Source organism: Panulirus ornatus, chromosome 20 (genome assembly GCF_036320965.1).
Source record: "Panulirus ornatus isolate Po-2019 chromosome 20, ASM3632096v1, whole genome shotgun sequence".
Taxonomy (NCBI): Eukaryota; Metazoa; Arthropoda; class Malacostraca; order Decapoda; family Palinuridae; genus Panulirus; species Panulirus ornatus.
The window spans coordinates 76,316,668-76,335,928 of NC_092243.1; the positions used below are offsets into that span (position 1 = coordinate 76,316,668).

The following is a 19,261-nucleotide window of genomic DNA, read 5'->3' on the forward strand; positions in this document are numbered from 1 at the left end:
AGGTTCCGCTAGGCCATACTAGGTCATACTGAGTTCAAACTAGGATACACTGGCTGACCCTAGGTTACACTGGCTGACACTAGGTCAAACTAGGACACACTGGGTCGCACTAGGAAAAGATGACAATGGTTTGTCTTGTTCCATAAGATTAAGTAAGATAGTGGCCACAGGATGCAGGTTTCTTCAAAGGATGAAATCACCCTTCAAAAATGAAGGCAGAATATCATTTCTTTATTCATCAAAATCTAATGATTTTACAATGAATAACTATGATTTGCTCTTCAAGACAATTTTCTCACAGAATTACATAGGTGAAGTTCATAGATTTGTTCACGAAAATATGAAACAAATTTCTCAAAGCAAAACGTGAGATTTTTCAGAATTACCTTCATTGAACAATCACATTTCTGATGCATTCTTTGATGTTGTGAATCCCTGAATTAGTAAATCCACTCCAGAGTCCTTTTTGTGTTTACAAATAGTTAAATTTCTATTCAAATATATCTTTCCATCTATGTTTCTCGGCAAGTGTATCGCTTTGCATACCAATATCTCTCATTCGTTCATATCCGACATACTCATATATAGTAGCATAACTACCTTAACATTTACATTAAGCAATGTATATGTGAATTATAGAGACGACGCAAAGCTAACAAGTATATTCATGCAAAACTACACATAGCCACCGAACACGTCATCAAAAATAAGGGGCGGAAATACGTAATCAAAACTAAGGGACGGTTTAAAATCTGGATACCTTCATGTTATAAAATCCAGTAATCCAATACAAGTTTGTCAACACGTATGGCCAAAACTGGGCCTGTTCGCCTGACGGCAATATATCCGTCCCTTTAGGTAAAGACTCATAAAAAGTACACAAAAGCTCGACACAGTTTTGTGGCCTTAATGAAAAAATAAAAATCAGACTTTTGTGTCGTATGGGGAAAAATATATATATTTTTTTCCCAGTGGGAACCCTAATTACACTTCAACAAAAAGTAGTAAAGGACTCAGTAACGCTATTTTGATAGGAAATTACCCCCGCGTTCACGTATAAAAGAACTGAAAAATAAAAGAGTTGTTTTGGTGCTGTATGGCTGAAAGGTCGTGGATTCTGAAAGTGATTATACTATTAGTAGTAGTGGTAGTAGCAGCAGTAGTGGTAGTAGCAGCAGTAGTGGTAGTAGTAATTGCAGCAGCAGTAGTAGTAGTAAGTTTCCTGTGAGGCGGGGTGGCGCCGGGAATGGATTGAAAGCAAGTAAGTATTAATATGTACATGTGTATATATATATATATATATATATATTCTAATGTCTGTGTATGTGTATTTATATGTACGTGCATGGGCGTTTATGTATATACGTGTATATGAGTGGATGGGTCATTCTTCGTCTGTTTCCTAGCGCCACCTCGCTGACGCGGGAGACGGCGTTCAAGTATAATAAATAGATAAATAGGTAATGATAATGATTATAACTATAACAATGATAATAATGGCATTAAAATCCCTTGCTTGTTTAAAAACGAAGCTGTACACCTTACAAAGTTTGTCGATAGACAGACACATGTTTACACACAATGGTTGGGATTCGAACCCCGGGTAGGGCGTCAGGCCAGTGGCTGTCTTTCAACTTCCGTGTTAAACCATGATCGACATAATGCTGGGCGACGTATAAACCCATGTTGCTGAGAATAACTAACTTTCCTATCATGAAACACGACGTTCAAACATACAACCAAGCCTTCATTTACTGAGCGTGGTACACACACACACACACACACACACACACACACACACAATGGCATCACTAACAGACACACTGGCAGTCAAGTTGTGACACTGTCCATTCTCCTAGATCATTATCCTCGGCCATAAATATCACACAGTACGCTTATTGCTTGTGTTACATTCAACACAATACGTCATCACAACCAAAGGTGGGCACTTAACCCAGGCTGAGCCTCATGTTGGTTTGGTTTTTCATTTGGAATATTTCCATTATTAGGTATTTCTGCTATGTCAATGTATTTCTGCTATATCTCTGTATATCTGCTATATCGAGGTATTTCTACTACATTCAGGTATCTAATCTAAGTGCGAATATTCATGTTCATAATGAATTGCCAGGCTCCATTAGTCCCACAAACATCTGTAAGCGTTGAAGATAATCGAGCGTGTGAATGGTGTCTTTATATGCTGGAAATTATAAGGCAGAGTGGACCCAAGCAATATACAGCGTGCGTATGTGATATTTTAAAGCGATTTTTACCTGCGAGTGAATCACGTTGCCTCCATATTAGTAAGCTGGAACTTAAAATGCACTGCGCCTCTCTGTTGGTTTGAGAATGAAAGGCGTTTTGCCACACATCAACACCAGTTTTGGGTGGGGTAAGTCCTCTTCCTCCTCATCTGGACTCAGAGGCTGGGTTGCTGCAGTCCTGACTTCAGCAATGAGGAGTAAAGTGTCAACCTATCCACTACGTTTAGCCCAGCTGGCTGCTGCTGGTCATATCCGACCCTGATGTAGACTCGACACTGATCAGGAGGCTGAGTCACACCGGCAGTTTTACTTTAGTAACTGGTCGTCTCCAGCTGGTGCAGGCGGGGCACATGCTTGGCATTGCTTAAGGCAAAGAGGAGGAGGCGATACAGGCAGTCAGCCATCTGCTGCCTCTACGTAGACACTCTCATACTGATCTGTCAAACTCACCTGCAAGCTTGAACATGGCGAGGAGAAACGTGATTAACATTATTTTTCTTACAAGTAACGAGTAGTTTCTGCAGGTAATTCATCCCGGAAATCACCTGTTGTTGCTGGTGTGTCCATCAATGGAGAAGGGCGTCATCAAAGCCTATTAGCAGCCATGATAATCGCAGGAACTTAACAACACAAAAGGCTGTTGCATCTCAGCTCCTTCAAATATAGACAGTTTTCAAACTGATGCTTCTCAAGTTGAAATCAGGGGAGTAACTTAGCATTTCTCGTGAATGTATGTGTGTGTGTGTGTGTGTGTGTGTGCGTGTGTGTGTGTGTGTGTGTGTGTGTGTGTGTCTGTGTGTGTGTTTTTCTGTGTGGCTCTAATCCGCCTGTGCAAAGCTGGGTAAGGCGATTTCCTTGAGTCTTTCACTCACATTCGTTTAATCTTCGATTTTCAGTATTCTCTACGAGCTGCCTTTCTTGCTTTCATCACGTGCTTCATGTGACTCACAATAAAGTCAGCATTTTCCACGTTAAGTTTCTCGAACCATGACTGCTTAATGTCAGTGGCTTTAACATACACTAACTACCTCTTGTTGTGGGATCATTACTACCGTGTGATCAGAGCGCAACCAATCAACCGGATGACTGATTACTGATTACTGTCTGGCGCTTCAGTGTGACAACATTCCATCCCCAGAATATCTTTCAAAATACTACACTCATATATTCCCAAACTCTGCTGTAATTTTGCCTTTGGACATCAAGGCAATACCATATGCATTTCAAAAGGTACGCATTCATCTGATCACACACACACACACACACACACACATATATATATATATATATATATATATATATATATATATATATATATATATATATATATATATCATCCCTTGGACAGGGGGAGAAAGAATACTTCCCACGTATTCCCTGCGTGTCGTAAAAGGCGACTAAAAGCGAAGGGAGCGGTGTGTGTGTGTGTGTGTGTGTGTGTGAGTGTGTATGTGTGCGTGTGCGGAAATCCTCCCCTCCAATTTCTAATTTTCCAAAAGAAGGAACAGAGAAGGGGGCCAAGTGAGGATTTTTCCTCTAAGGCTCAGTCCTCTGTTTTTAATGCTAGGTCACAGTCCATTTTATTATATGAAGAATAGAAACCTGCTCTGCCTTTCTTTAATATTCAAATACCATTAACTATCTAAAACTTTTAAATTTGAACACCTAGACTTTTAATCCTTAAACTTTTAAAGTTGTCTCCTAGAACTGTATCGACCCCTGTCGACTCGACCTGTAGACAAATATTTATCGACCTCTTACACAGTTCTATCGACCCCTGTGGGTCTGTAACGACCACTTTGGGAAGCATTAGCCCACACCCAACCCAGGTGTTCATCATAAATGGGTACCTGGTTTAGGCTGGGGTGTGTATATATATGAGAGAGTGCAGACATAATATATATTTTATGAGACGGGGCAACACGAATGTAAAACTCTCTCCCTACAGCACAAAAATAGCAACAAAAGTAACACACTGTAACAAAAATGCATTACCTTTTGTTCATAACGTAAACACAGGAGGAGGTTGAAGCTACAGTATCCAACAAGAGGAAAGACGAGGAGAAGAGTACAGAAGATGAGAGACGGAGGACAAGAAAGAGAAGGAAACAATTAAGAATAAAGTCGGTTGAACTGAAAGATGAAGAAGGAGGAGGAGGAGGAGGAGGAGAAGGAGAAAAAGAAGAGGAGGAGGAGAAGGAGGAAAAGAATAGATGAAGGGGGAGGAGGAAGAAAAAAAACTACTTTCACTACTACTACTAATAATGATATAAATGATGATAATAATAATAATAATAATAATAATAATAATAATAATAATAATAATAATAATAATTATTAAGAAGAATCAAGAATCACACGAATGAAGGAAAATCAATACACAACGAGCAATAAAGATATGACAAGGGAACGAAGAATAAAGAAGGATAACACACAAAGAAGAAGTGAAAGAAGAGATACAGTGGAATGCAGACTGAGGGAAACAGGAGCAAGCGTAACTGAAACTAAGCGAAGCGATCGAAGGAACGAAAGATGAAAACCAGCGAAGTAAATATTGGTGTTTACATTGGTTGTAGGTAGGCAAGGCTCGTGAAGGTCCTACGCGGATGACACTTGAGGGCTGGGAGAGAGAGAGAGAGAGAGAGAGAGAGAGAGAGAGAGAGAGAGAGAGAGAGAGAGAGAGAGAGAGAGAGAGAATTTCCCACGTTATCAACTTCCCTAACCTTACTACGTTTTCGATCTATTTCTTTTAAACTGGTATCACATCAAGGTTGTGTCCTGCAGTACAAAGTGTTACGAAAATCCAATTCTTTTCTCGACCCTTTTCACACAAAAGAAAGTTACAGAATATATATAAATTTCTTCCTTTTGTTTACACATGCTGCACATGACGTCTCCATCACGGTGTTCTAATTTCTCTTTTTTTTACTAAAAATCACTTATACTTGTGATTTTTATTGTCTTTGTTCACGTAAAGTAAGAGTTCCATTATTAACAGAACGAATCAGAGATGGGCAAAGATTTGGCTTATGAAATCATCGTATCCTGTGGTAGATTAGGTAATTGATATTCAAATATAGATTTCAGGCGAGAGATTTAGTTCATAACATTGTCTTTCGATATGAAATCCTTGTACGACAACTTCACTGTAAAGTCTCACTAGTCCTTCACACACATCGCTGATCTATCATTATCAGACTCATGGATTTATTATTCCCGTCATTATTCCCAGACTTGCAATGAGTTAGACTTACACTTCTATGACTGACTGTGATTTTCATTGATCCTTGCTTCATCTATGTCCCACTGGGGATGACTCTCTCTGATCCTTGCTTCATCTATGTCCCACTGGGGATGACTCTCTCTGATCCTTGCTTCATCTATGCCCCACTGGGGATGACTTTCTCTGATCCTTGTTTCGTCGCCGACACAACCGACTGTTCACACCTCCATCTTGCTTCTCCAGGTTATCAACAATGATCATCTGCTCAAGAAAACTTAAAGTTTATCAGTTCAGTCTATGTAAATCCACCGTCACGTTTTCTGAACCGTTTCCTGTGTGGACTGCAAGCCACGTAGGAGCACAAGAACCCCTTACAGTTTACAGAACCCTCGGAATTCTCTATTTACTAATAAGACAATATGGTAAGATCGGGCAAGAATGTCTCGCAAACAGTGTATCTGTTTCTTGCCAACGTCTTTGACACGGGATCGAGTTTACGACGTCAGGTTCAGCGTATTCAGGATTCTCGTTAGGGCCTGAATGTTGGCCCTAATCACCCAAGTGCTTGTTCCGCCGAGTTCCAAGAACTACCCAACTCAGACTATAATTACCGTCTGAGTCGAGTGTCGCTGTTCTGTTGCCAGAGTGAGTGGAGGCGTCTGGGCGAGGCACCAGCACTCACCTCCCATCATGGTGAAGCCGCGCCCAACAACTAAGTGTATCAATAGGCTCACAGTCTCTCTCCTGTTGATATCTGTTGGCTGGTGCCCTTAAAACTGGCGTTGGCTATGTTCAAGGGCTAGTACCCTTAATGTCCGGTTCTGGTGATACCCCATCCCCACTCTACCCCCATCACTCCAAAACTACCTCCAACCACTATCACACAGGAACAAGAAAATTCGGTCACTAAGTGTTGTAGATCTTAGCTCTGACTCCATCGTTCTAAGAGAGAAACCGAAGTACTTCGAGAGATGACCCTACGTCAGGAGTTTCATCCCTTCGTCGGGATTTTCACTCTACGTCAGGAACTTAAGTCAGGAATTCTACGTCAGGAGTTCGCTCTAAGTCAGGAATCTAAGTTAAGAAGTTTCACCCTACGTCAGGAGTTTCACCCTAAGTCAGGGGTTGATTCTAAGTCAGGAACTTTATACGTGATCTTCAGCGGAAAAAGGGAAATGCTGCTGATTTATCTGTGTTCCCCTGTGCGAGATGTGGGAGTGCTGATCCTCCCTCTACCTTCCCTGGACTAGAGGTAAGCGTGTTCCTCCTCCCTCTAGCCTCCCTGAGGTAGAGGTAAGAGTGTTCCTCCTCCCTCTAGCCTCCCTGAGGTAGAGGTAAGCGTGTTCCTCCTCCCTCTAGCCTCCCTGAGGTAGAGGTAAGCGTGTTCCTCCTCCCTCTAGCCTCCCTGAGGTAGAAGTAAGAGTGTTCCTCCTCCCTCTGGCCTCCCTGAGGTAGAAGTAAGAGTGTTCCTCCTCCCTCTAGCCTCCTGAGGTAGAGGTAAGCGTGTTCCTCCTCCCTCTAGCCTCCCTGAGGTAGAAGTAAGAGTGTTCCTCCTCCCTCTAGCCTCCCTGAGGTAGAGGTAAGAGTGTTCCTCCTCCCTCTAGCCTCCCTGAGGTAGAGGTAAGCGTGTTCCTCCTCCCTCTAGCCTCCCTGAGGTAGAAGTAAGAGTGTTCCTCCTCCTCTAGCCTCCCTGAGGTAGAAGTAAGAGTGTTCCTCCTCCCTCTAGCCTCCTGAGGTAGAGGTAAGCGTGTTCCTCCTCCCTCTAGCCTCCCTGAGGTAGAAGTAAGAGTGTTCCTCCTCCCTCTAGCCTCCCTGAGGTAGAGGTAAGCGTGTTCCTCCTCCCTCTAGCCTCCTGAGGTAGAGGTAAGCGTGTTCCTCCTCCCTCTAGCCTCCTGAGGTAGAGGTAAGCGTGTTCCTCCTCCCTCTAGCCTCCTGAGGTAGAGGTAAGCGTGTTCCTCCTCCCTCTAGCCTCCTGAGGTAGAGGTAAGCGTGTTCCTCCTCCCTCTAGCCTCCCTGAGGTAGAAGTAAGAGTGTTCCTCCTCCCTCTAGCCTCCCTGAGGTAGAAGTAAGAGTGTTCCTCCTCCTCTAGCCTCCCTGAGGTAGAAGTAAGAGTGTTCCTCCTCCCTCTAGCCTCCTGAGGTAGAGGTAAGCGTGTTCCTCCTCCCTCTAGCCTCCTGAGGTAGAGGTAAGAGTGTTCCTCCTCCCTCTAGCCTCCTGAGGTAGAGGTAAGCGTGTTCCTCCTCCCTCTAGCCTCCCTGAGGTAGAAGTAAGAGTGTTCCTCCTCCCTCTAGCCTCCTGAGGTAGAGGTAAGCGTGTTCCTCCTCCCTCTAGCCTCCCTGAGGTAGAGGTAAGCGTGTTCCTCCTCCCTCTAGCCTCCTGAGGTAGAGGTAAGCGTGTTCCTCCTCCCTCTAGCCTCCCTGAGGTAGAAGTAAGAGTGTTCCTCCTCCCTCTAGCCTCCTGAGGTAGAGGTAAGAGTGTTCCTCCTCCCTCTAGCCTCCTGAGGTAGAGGTAAGCGTGTTCCTCCTCCCTCTAGCCTCCCTGAGGTAGAAGTAAGAGTGTTCCTCCTCCCTCTAGCCTCCCTGAGGTAGAAGTAAGAGTGTTCCTCCTCCCTCTAGCCTCCCTGAGGTAGAAGTAAGAGTGTTCCTCCTCCCTCTAGCCTCCTGAGGTAGAGGTAAGCGTGTTCCTCCTCCCTCTAGCCTCCCTGAGGTAGAAGTAAGAGTGTTCCTCCTCCCTCTAGCCTCCCTGAGGTAGAAGTAAGAGTGTTCCTCCTCCCTCTAGCCTCCCTGAGGTAGAAGTAAGAGTGTTCCTCCTCCTCTAGCCTCCCTGAGGTAGAAGTAAGAGTGTTCCTCCTCCTCTAGCCTCCCTGAGGTAGAAGTAAGAGTGTTCCTCCTCCTCTAGCCTCCCTGAGGTAGAAGTAAGAGTGTTCCTCCTCCCTCTAGCCTCCTGAGGTAGAGGTAAGCGTGTTCCTCCTCCCTCTAGCCTCCCTGAGGTAGAAGTAAGAGTGTTCCTCCTCCTCTAGCCTCCTGAGGTAGAGGTAAGCGTGTTCCTCCTCCCTCTAGCCTCCCTGAGGTAGAGGTAAGCGTGTTCCTCCTCCCTCTAGCCTCCCTGAGGTAGAAGTAAGAGTGTTCCTCCTCCTCTAGCCTCCCTGAGGTAGAAGTAAGAGTGTTCCTCCTCCTCTAGCCTCCCTGAGGTAGAAGTAAGAGTGTTCCTCCTCCCTCTAGCCTCCCTGAGGTAGAAGTAAGAGTGTTCCTCCTCCTCTAGCCTCCCTGAGGTAGAAGTAAGAGTGTTCCTCCTCCCTCTAGCCTCCCTGAGGTAGAGGTAAGCGTGTTCCTCCTCCCTCTAGCCTCCCTGAGGTAGAGGTAAGCGTGTTCCTCCTCCCTCTAGCCTCCCTGAGGTAGAAGTAAGAGTGTTCCTCCTCCCTCTAGCCTCCCTGAGGTAGAAGTAAGAGTGTTCCTCCTCCCTCTAGCCTCCCTGAGGTAGAAGTAAGAGTGTTCCTCCTCCCTCTAGCCTCCCTGAGGTAGAAGTAAGAGTGTTCCTCCTCCCTCTAGCCTCCTGAGGTAGAGGTAAGCGTGTTCCTCCTCCCTCTAGCCTCCCTGAGGTAGAGGTAAGCGTGTTCCTCCTCCCTCTAGCCTCCCTGAGGTAGAAGTAAGAGTGTTCCTCCTCCCTCTAGCCTCCTGAGGTAGAGGTAAGCGTGTTCCTCCTCCCTCTAGCCTCCCTGAGGTAGAAGTAAGAGTGTTCCTCCTCCCTCTAGCCTCCCTGAGGTAGAGGTAAGCGTGTTCCTCCTCCCTCTAGCCTCCCTGAGGTAGAAGTAAGAGTGTTCCTCCTCCCTCTAGCCTCCTGAGGTAGAGGTAAGCGTGTTCCTCCTCCCTCTAGCCTCCTGAGGTAGAGGTAAGCGTGTTCCTCCTCCCTCTAGCCTCCTGAGGTAGAGGTAAGCGTGTTCCTCCTCCCTCTAGCCTCCCTGAGGTAGAAGTAAGAGTGTTCCTCCTCCCTCTAGCCTCCTGAGGTAGAGGTAAGCGTGTTCCTCCTCCCTCTAGCCTCCCTGAGGTAGAAGTAAGAGTGTTCCTCCTCCTCTAGCCTCCCTGAGGTAGAAGTAAGAGTGTTCCTCCTCCCTCTAGCCTCCTGAGGTAGAGGTAAGCGTGTTCCTCCTCCCTCTAGCCTCCTGAGGTAGAGGTAAGCGTGTTCCTCCTCCCTCTAGCCTCCTGAGGTAGAGGTAAGCGTGTTCCTCCTCCCTCTAGCCTCCTGAGGTAGAGGTAAGCGTGTTCCTCCTCCCTCTAGCCTCCCTGAGGTAGAAGTAAGAGTGTTCCTCCTCCCTCTAGCCTCCTGAGGTAGAGGTAAGCGTGTTCCTCCTCCCTCTAGCCTCCCTGAGGTAGAAGTAAGAGTGTTCCTCCTCCTCTAGCCTCCCTGAGGTAGAAGTAAGAGTGTTCCTCCTCCTCTAGCCTCCCTGAGGTAGAAGTAAGAGTGTTCCTCCTCCCTCTAGCCTCCCTGAGGTAGAAGTAAGAGTGTTCCTCCTCCCTCTAGCCTCCTGAGGTAGAGGTAAGCGTGTTCCTCCTCCCTCTAGCCTCCTGAGGTAGAGGTAAGAGTGTTCCTCCTCCTCTAGCCTCCCTGAGGTAGAAGTAAGAGTGTTCCTCCTCCTCTAGCCTCCCTGAGGTAGAGGTAAGCGTGTTCCTCCTCCCTCTAGCCTCCCTGAGGTAGAAGTAAGAGTGTTCCTCCTCCCTCTAGCCTCCCTGAGGTAGAAGTAAGAGTGTTCCTCCTCCCTCTAGCCTCCCTGAGGTAGAAGTAAGAGTGTTCCTCCTCCTCTAGCCTCCTGAGGTAGAGGTAAGAGTGTTCCTCCTCCCTCTAGCCTCCTGAGGTAGAGGTAAGCGTGTTCCTCCTCCCTCTAGCCTCCCTGAGGTAGAAGTAAGAGTGTTCCTCCTCCTCTAGCCTCCCTGAGGTAGAAGTAAGAGTGTTCCTCCTCCCTCTAGCCTCCTGAGGTAGAGGTAAGCGTGTTCCTCCTCCCTCTAGCCTCCCTGAGGTAGAAGTAAGAGTGTTCCTCCTCCCTCTAGCCTCCTGAGGTAGAGGTAAGCGTGTTCCTCCTCCCTCTAGCCTCCCTGAGGTAGAAGTAAGAGTGTTCCTCCTCCTCTAGCCTCCCTGAGGTAGAAGTAAGAGTGTTCCTCCTCCTCTAGCCTCCCTGAGGTAGAAGTAAGAGTGTTCAGGATATCCTGTGTTAACAACTAACCACATCGTTCCCCTTCTTTGCAAAAACACCCTAAATGATAGTCACAATCGAAACCCTTTTCTCCCAACATGAACACAGAATCGTCTTTTTTTTTTCATTTGTATTTCTTACATACGAATAAACAGGCAGCAGGAAGAGTGAGGTTCGCCTCAATGATGCGTCAAGTTCGGCGTTGACAGAGTGAGGGAGGCGGCCCCGTACTCTTAAAGGTCTGGACGAAGTTATGCATCGTTCCTCCTCGTTTATGGCTCCTTAAGAACCCTGGCTACAGTCTTCTGGGGACCAACACCAGCCCCTTTACAAGCCTAATCCAGGCCCTTCAGCTGTGTTATACTGTGCATGGGGGACCCTCAAATGTCTCTCTCATTAACAGGGGGAAACAGAGAACCATACACTCTGTCCTTTAGTCGCAAGGGGACATCAGGTCTCTCTCTCTCTGTCATCATCAAGGAAGACAGATAACCAGATACTCTGTCTTTAAGTCCACAGAGGAACTTTGCGTATGTTGGTAGAGGCGAAGTAGAGGGTGTCTGACCTCACTAAACAGGTATGAGGGCATTAACTTTCTATATGCAAATTTCCCAAATTTGTTTTCGCCTGATTAAAATCACCTCCTCACTTGTGTATTGGGACCCCCTCGAAACAAAGACAAATCAAGCAATAATACACAGAAACACATTCTCTCTCTCTCTCTCTCTCTCTCTCTCTCTCTCTCTCTCTCTCTCTCTCTCTCTCTCTCTCTCTCTCTCTGCGCTGTAACCCCCCACAATTCAGTGGCTGTCAAGCTTTCTTTCTTTGGCCCAGGTAGGAATCTTTTCTTTCTGCCTCACTCACCCACGTGTGGGCTGCTGCTGGCTTTCAGTCCACAACTATACAGTTTCTCCAACTCGCACATAACACTTGACTGCATTTATCAACTCACACGACTGGTTATTCTTAACTCTAGGTTACCTTACGGTGAGCGGTGGGCACTACGCGCTAGCCCTGCTTTGTGGCAAAAATGTATCGTAAGTATTATCTCTATCTATTTATCTTTTGTTTTGCAGTGAGAACTACGCGATAACCCTGTCTTGGCCAAACATCTCTTCTTGGGTACTTGTGAATGAGTAGGTACTCTCTCTCTCTCTCTCTCTCTCTCTCTCTCTCTCTCTCTCTCTCTCTCTCTCCTCTCTCTCTTGCGTTTCAACCCCTCTCGTCGCCACACTCACTCCCCTTCCACCACACGTTGCAAGGCCTGCATATGCAACATGGAGATAGATTTCACACATTCCCATTGCACCATTTAATTCTCTTTACTTTCTGTAAGTCCTGCCTCCAGATCTTCACTTGTCTCATAAGTTTCCTCTCGATCCTTTATTAAAATGTTCTGATTTTTTTTCGAATGATTTCTTTCTGATTATCGATAACACCGATCGTGTAATTTTCATTACATATTTTTCTGTGAAATTTTCTAGTGTTATACTTTTTACACCTCAAGTTGTCTTTTGTGCATCTAATATATATTCTGTGATATTTTGATACTTTCTCATCCTTTATAGTTTTCAATAATAACTACGACAGTTATGTTTTCATACTTTCTCTCCTTACACTGTCTCTTTTGTCCATCGTTGTGCTACTCTTTAATAAACTATTTACCACTACCCTCTAAGAATCGAACCTGGGGTCATCATTGTGGCAGTCAGATAACCTAAAATTCCCCCAGGCCACGGCTACCTGAATGACCCACAGATGGCCCGGAGCTCGACTCTAGGGGGACGTAGTGGTAAATAAGTAGTTTACATCAGATTTGTGTACATTTTACACACACACACACACACACACACACACATATATATATATATATATATATATATATATATATATATATATATATATATATATATATATATAGGAAAGGATCACAATTTTGCGCGTGATCAAAATATTCCCATGAGTCCACGGGGAAAATGAAACACGATACGTTCCCAAGCGCACTTTCGTGTAATGATCACATCATCAGGGGAGAGACAAGAGAAATATATAAGTCAGTTGATATATATCAAAAATCAAAATGGCGTCCTAGCTTCGTCTCTTCGATGTATATCAATTGACTTATACTTGTGTCTCCCCTGATGAAGTGATTATTACACGAAAGTGCACTTGGGAACTTATCGTGTTTCATTTTCCCCGTGGACTCATTGGAATATATATATATATATATATATATATATATATATATATATATATATATATATATATATATATGTATATATATATATAGATAGATAGATAGATAAAAATATATATAGATATCCATCCTTAAATCTTTTTTTATTGAACTAATCCTCGTAATATCTCGTTAAATTTTTAAAGTTTCCGTCCAGATATTCTCTCCCCTTCCACTCTTTCAGTGGCTGTCATTTCCCATCCAGTGAACACCTACCCTCGCCCCGTCCAGCATCAAGGGTCCAGCCTCGTGTCTCCTCTCATATGCCCTTCCCCTGCGCTATTCATCTTCGCTTCACTTCCCATTACATTCCCTCCTTCCCACGCACCTTCTGTCCCATACACCATCTCTCTCCTCCCCTTGTAAGCCTTTACACACACACACACACACACACACACACACACACACACACACACACACACACACAAACACACCTGAGCGGAAATATTCGTAGCAATACCCCAGGCAGTCAGCATCTGTAAGGTATTATAAAGCAGGAACGAGTCTAGGACAAGAAAGTAGGAACTGAAAAACTTTGGAAAGAACATGGTGAACAAGACAGCTGACAGTTCAAAACTTTTCCATAAATTCTCAGGAGGAAATCAAAGAGGAGGTATTGAGGATGATTGATGACGAGGGGGGAGTTTTTGAGGAAGGTGTGAAGATATACAAGGAGCCGAAAGACAAGTTCAAAAGTGTCTTCACAGTGGAAGACGCTATAGTCCCAACACCAGCGGGATGAAATGAAGGAGAGACCTTGAGAAACATTGGAATATATAGAAAATACGTTCACAGAATACTTGACCTATATAATGCTCTGGTCCTGATGAACATTCTCCACGTGTGCTGACGATCAATGCAGTTATCTTTGACAGACTACTTGATATGTTGTTTTAGATGTCACTTTAGAAACGTAAGGTGCCAGCGATGTGGGAGAGGGCAAACGCCATAGTTGTCTATTAGAAGAGAGACCTGATAGATGTCCCAGAGCTACATAACCAGTCTTCCTGACGAGCGTGGTCTGTAGAGTAACGGAAAAGATGATCGGAATGCAAATGAATGACATTATAGCAGAAGAGAAACTCTTTTACTAAGAGAGGATAGTTTCAGGGAAAGAGGTTCTCTGTAACGAACCTCTCAGATCTCTACGTCAAGAGTGTAGGTTGGGTGGAGTAATTTCTTCTTTATAAACTACCTGAAAGATGTTTGAGGAGCTGAATGACAAGTTCAGAAGCGATTGCATTTTGGGAGACGATACAGTCTCGACACCAGCGAATGAAATTGATCGAAAAATCCCTAGAAGATTACACTGAGGAGCTGACTGAAAAAAATTTTTCAGCATGTCCCAGGAGGAAGGTGTAGTGCCAGTGGAGTGGAAGACAGCAAATTTTGTTCCTATATTTAAGACCAAACATTGTGATATTGTGCAGATGTACATATCGGTCTCTGGGAAGCATGATACAAACACATGAGAGATTATCTAAGTGAGAAGCGACACGATTTTAAGAAAAGGAGTTCATGCGTGGCAAAACTCTTCAGTTATAAGAGAAGATTGGATGAGCTGTGTGTATCTGGAAAGCTACAAACACTTTGATACAGGAGGCTGGTAAAGAAGCCAGATATTCAGACAGGAATAAAGGCGAGACTCCTTCGATGGCTTAAAAATTGCCCGAGTGGAAAAGATTAGTTGAAACCTATCAGAGAAGTCTTCTCAAAATAGGTTAAGATCATTATTAGCGTGTCGCAAGGTTCAGTCCTGGAGCTTATGATCTTGATCTCTGGAAATGACCTGACAGAATAACTGAACTCAAGGTTGAATGTGAGTGAAGGTAACATGCCAGTGTCATGAAGACTGCATCAGCTTACAAGGGAAACTAGACACACTTCAACATGTTTTGATCTAATGGTTCATCAAATTCAACTCGAGTAAACGCAGAATAATGAAGGTGGGACCTAGTGAAAGTAAACCTTGATACGAGTGTGATGAAGCAGGGAACACACCCGAGGAATATGTGTCAGAGGGACGTGGGAATCAACATTGTATGTAGTCAGTCACTAGAGCTTTACTTTGAGATAAAAGTAAAGGAGACAAACCTTTCGCTGTCGAGTACCAGAACTGCTTTTAATTTCATGTATAAGTTAATGATCAGTAAGCCTTACGAACCTCTGTAGTGTAGCCTCATATAAAGTGTGCACTAAATGTCCTATATCAATTTACACTTTATTCTTGAAATACACAGGAAGTTTCGGGCATCCGAGCACTGCCCATCACCAGTCAAATTCATTATGATATTGCAACACAATATAAATAAAGCAGGAATGACTCTAATCTTACAGTGTTACGAGTGAGAATAGTTACATAGATAATATGTTGATCAGTGGACCGTGTTCACTCGGAGTTCATATTTAGTGGTATGGTCGGTAGGGGGTCACACTCACTGGACCAGCAGTTGGGGGTTTCCCTAAGGTCTCCGCACCTGGAAAAGTCCGGTGGAGAGAGAGAGAGAGAGAGAGAGAGAGAGAGAGAGAGAGAGAGAGAGAGAGAGAGAGAGAGAGAGAGAGAGAGAGAGGGTCATGTGGGGTGCAGCAGAAAATAACTGTAGAGTCCTTGCTAGTCCTGTACTTTAATGATTTATGAAGGGTTTAAAGTCTCTCTATGAACACGGCTTCTGTTACCTGTAGTCTTGTAGGGTCGTGGCAATGTTCCAGTATTATCGTGTTTTCAGTAAGGTGCTAACAAGTGAGATTCATGTTATGTTACTACTGCATATGTAGTTTAGCACCTCCGTTCTGAAGAGGAAGGGTTAAACGTCGACCGAGTGATGGTGTAGTCATACCGATGTATACCAGAAGTTCTCTGCTTACCCTGCAGCTACGACAAGCTGCGTGAGACGTGAACTGAGCAGAAGATTTGGTGATAAGAAGAGCATGTGTGACGGTTGGTAACGTTAACCACTGCACCACGGAAGGTTGTGTGTGTGTGTGTGTGTGTGTGTGTGTGTGTGTGTAAAAATGCAAAGGATTAACGACATGGTACATTATGTACAAGGTTAGGAGACGGGGCAACATACGAGTGTTAAATTCTATCCCCTTAATACACATAGATAGTAATCACACACACATACACACACACACACACACACACACATGAGATGGAGCCCCACGAACATGAAACTCCCTTCCGGTACAGTACAAATAGGTAATTATTAGTGGGTAATTACACAACTGGAGGTGGTTAACTACCATTTATTTCTTGAACTCCTTCGCCTGTTAACATCTTTCCTGTTGGAGCCCCAGTGATTGCCTCACTATCGCTGGCGCGTCAGCATCACCGCATCACGCGACCGTTTCCTACCACAGCCTCACTCGCCCCTGGTTCGTTCATACCATGTACTGTTGTCCACACTCCAGAGGTTGTACGGGAATCAGGTTACATCACTGCTCTCTACCACCCCCTGCGTATCCCCGGTAATAGGTCTCCTGTATGGTGTTAACTTAGACTGCATCTCTCCTGGCCTTAAAGCTCTCTCTCTCTCTCTCTCTCTCTCTCTCTCTCTCTCTCTCTCTCTCTCTCTCTCTCTCTCTCTCTCACCTACTCTCCCCACGGAGTCCCTCTCATGTCCAGTATATGAAGATAAGCTACCTAGCCCGTTAGGGCTTGGTGAAGGTCCTGCCGTAGACTTGGGGGATAGGAGAGAGAGAGAGAGAGAGAGAGAGAGAGAGAGAGAGAGAGAGAGAGAGAGAGAGAGAGAGAGAGAGAGAGACAAATAAGCGAGACAGAAGCTGGGGGACAAAGCGAGAGTCGCTTTGTTATGGAAATACCAAACGAAACTGCTTCATAATATATAGAAAATAGCGTGACGGTGTTGCTGACACATATTGCTGAACTCCTGACCTTCCATGACCTCTCCTGCCATACGGATACACATTAAAGAAATTCACTTGTGGGGACGAGTAACTGGCCTTGACCTGACGCGATGATACAGCTGATTCCTTACATCTCGGTGTGAACTATTACTGTCTCTGACTCGGTCGTATGGGGAAAAAAGAATTTATCTTTATTCATCGAAAAACATCAGTTCTTTTTTGAAAAGTCAGTGACGACCATTGTATTAACTAGACAGGTAAGATGCCTGGGTTCTGGCAGAATGTATCTACAGTTCCCATGTATAAAGGGAGGAGTGACCAAAATAAATGTTAAACAGAGGTATGGGTCTGTTCAGCGTACCTGGTAGGCTGTATGGAAGAGCGGTGATTGAGATGAACATCTAATTCGGGATAAACCCAGGAGGTTCTGGAGACGTAAAGGGTTGGTAGATTACGTGTTTGATGTGAAGAATTTGTGTAAGGATTACTTGGTGAAAAAGTGTGATGTATATGCAACATATGTGACGAGAAATCGTACGACAAGGTTGAAGGAGATGCCTCGTAGAAGGTGCTACGAATATATGGCGTAGATGGAAAGCTATCATTAAACAGAGAGGAGTTACAATCATGGAATTAAGGCGTGGAAACGCATAGGAGGGGAAGGTGAATGTTTTCAGGGAAACGTGGATTTACGCCAAGGATATGTGTTGTCTCCATGACTGTTTTGTCTGTTGATACAGGGTGGTGAGGGTGGTACATGAGAGTCTTGGAGTCACGTGTGGGTCTCCGGTGTGCTGAGGGTGGAGGTCGGGAGACTAGCTGGAAGGTTATTAAGAGGCTGTTTGGAGATGACGCGGCTCTGGTGGCAGACTCCAAAGAGAAATTCCAAAGGCTGGTGACCGAGTTTGAGAGAGTGTGCAGATGGAAAACGTTTGAAATGAGCCATAGTAAGTTGACGATGTGCAGCGGGAGATGGGACAGGATGTTGGGAGTGAAAGTCTAAAGAGGGAGGACCGAGAGGAAGTGGAGTACTCTCGGTACCTGAGAGTGGACGTGAAAGCGAAGGAAATCATGGCGGCTGAAGTGGTTTAAAAGCTGATACAGGGAAGCTTAGGACAAATAGTGTGTGCGGAGGGTGAGGTCTGTGTCTGTTATGGAGATGAGAATGCTTACTGGGAAAGAAATAGAAGAGCTATATGTCAAAAAATAAAAGAAGCAAGGGCAAAGAGAATATCGAAAAAGAAATGGAAGGATGGAATGAGGGAAGTTTTAGGTATTAGGGCCTAAATATTCAAGACGGCCACAATGGGATACAATGAAATCTATGAATGTGTCATACGGGGAACGACGTGACGTCAGAGATAAACCAGGGCACATGAGCCAAGGCAAGGAATGGCCATGGATGACAGGATTTGCCTTTCGTACATTATACATAACAGTTGGTATGGACAAATGAGACTATTGTTTCTCTGTTCTTGATTTCATCCCGCTAAAGCGAGAAAGAAGCGTTTGAAGTCGTGGAAATCCTCCCCTCCCGTTTTTCACTGTTCCCAAAAAAAGAAACAGGATGGGAAGATTTCCAGCCCCTCGCTCCCTCCCCTTTTCGTCGCCTTCTAAGACACGAAGGAAATACGTGGGAAGTATTCTTTCTCCCCTATCCCCAGGGATAATGATATATATATATATATATATATATATATATATATATATATATATATATATATATATATATATATATATGTAAGGGAAGCGTCTGGGGTAAACCATGGAAAGTTCTGTGGGGCCTGGATGTGGAAAGGGAGCTGTGGTTTCGGGCATTATTACTTGACAGCTAGAGACTGAGTGTGAACGAATGGGGCCTTTGTTGTCTTTTCCTAGCGCTACCTCGCACACATGAGGGGGGAGGGGGATGTTATTCCATGTGTGGCGAGGTGGCGATGGGAATAAATAAAGGCAGACAGTATGAATTATGTACATGTGTATATATGTATATGTCTGTGTGTGTATATATATGTGTACATTGAGATGTATAGATATGTATATTTGCGTGTGTGGACGTATGTATATACATGTGTATGGAGGTGGGTTGGGCCATTTCTTTCGTCTGTTTCCTTGCGCTACCTCGCTAACGCCGGAGACAGCGACAAAGCAAAAAAAAAAAAAAAAAAATGTAAGGGAATTAAAGAATTTAAGTATAAACTTCAAAATACTTTATAATTTTAGGTATTTCTGAATCGAGAAGAAAAATTCCAATACGATTCAACTTTCCCTCAAGTGTTCAGCTATGAGTCCTTCAGAGCATCTGGCTCTCCCTTGGGTCCAGGTATTCCTGTTCTCTTAACTTTGATCCTGGACGGGGAATACAAACTAGGGTTCCCGTCAAAGGCAGAGATACATACTAATTGGATTCAACGTCCCTGTTGGCTCTCTTGTAAATGCTGGAACAAGGATCCGGCTGTGTGTGTGTGTGTGTGTGTGTGTGTGTG

The 19,261-nt window shown here is 44.6% G+C and overlaps 1 protein-coding gene across 1 annotated transcript in view; it reads right to left on the bottom strand.

Annotated features, from left to right (window-relative positions):
• LOC139756156 (neuronal acetylcholine receptor subunit alpha-7-like) overlaps positions 1 to 19,261 on the bottom strand; it is a 547,320-nt gene that overhangs the window by 149,204 nt on the left and 378,855 nt on the right. The gene's annotated exons all lie outside the window — the stretch shown is intronic.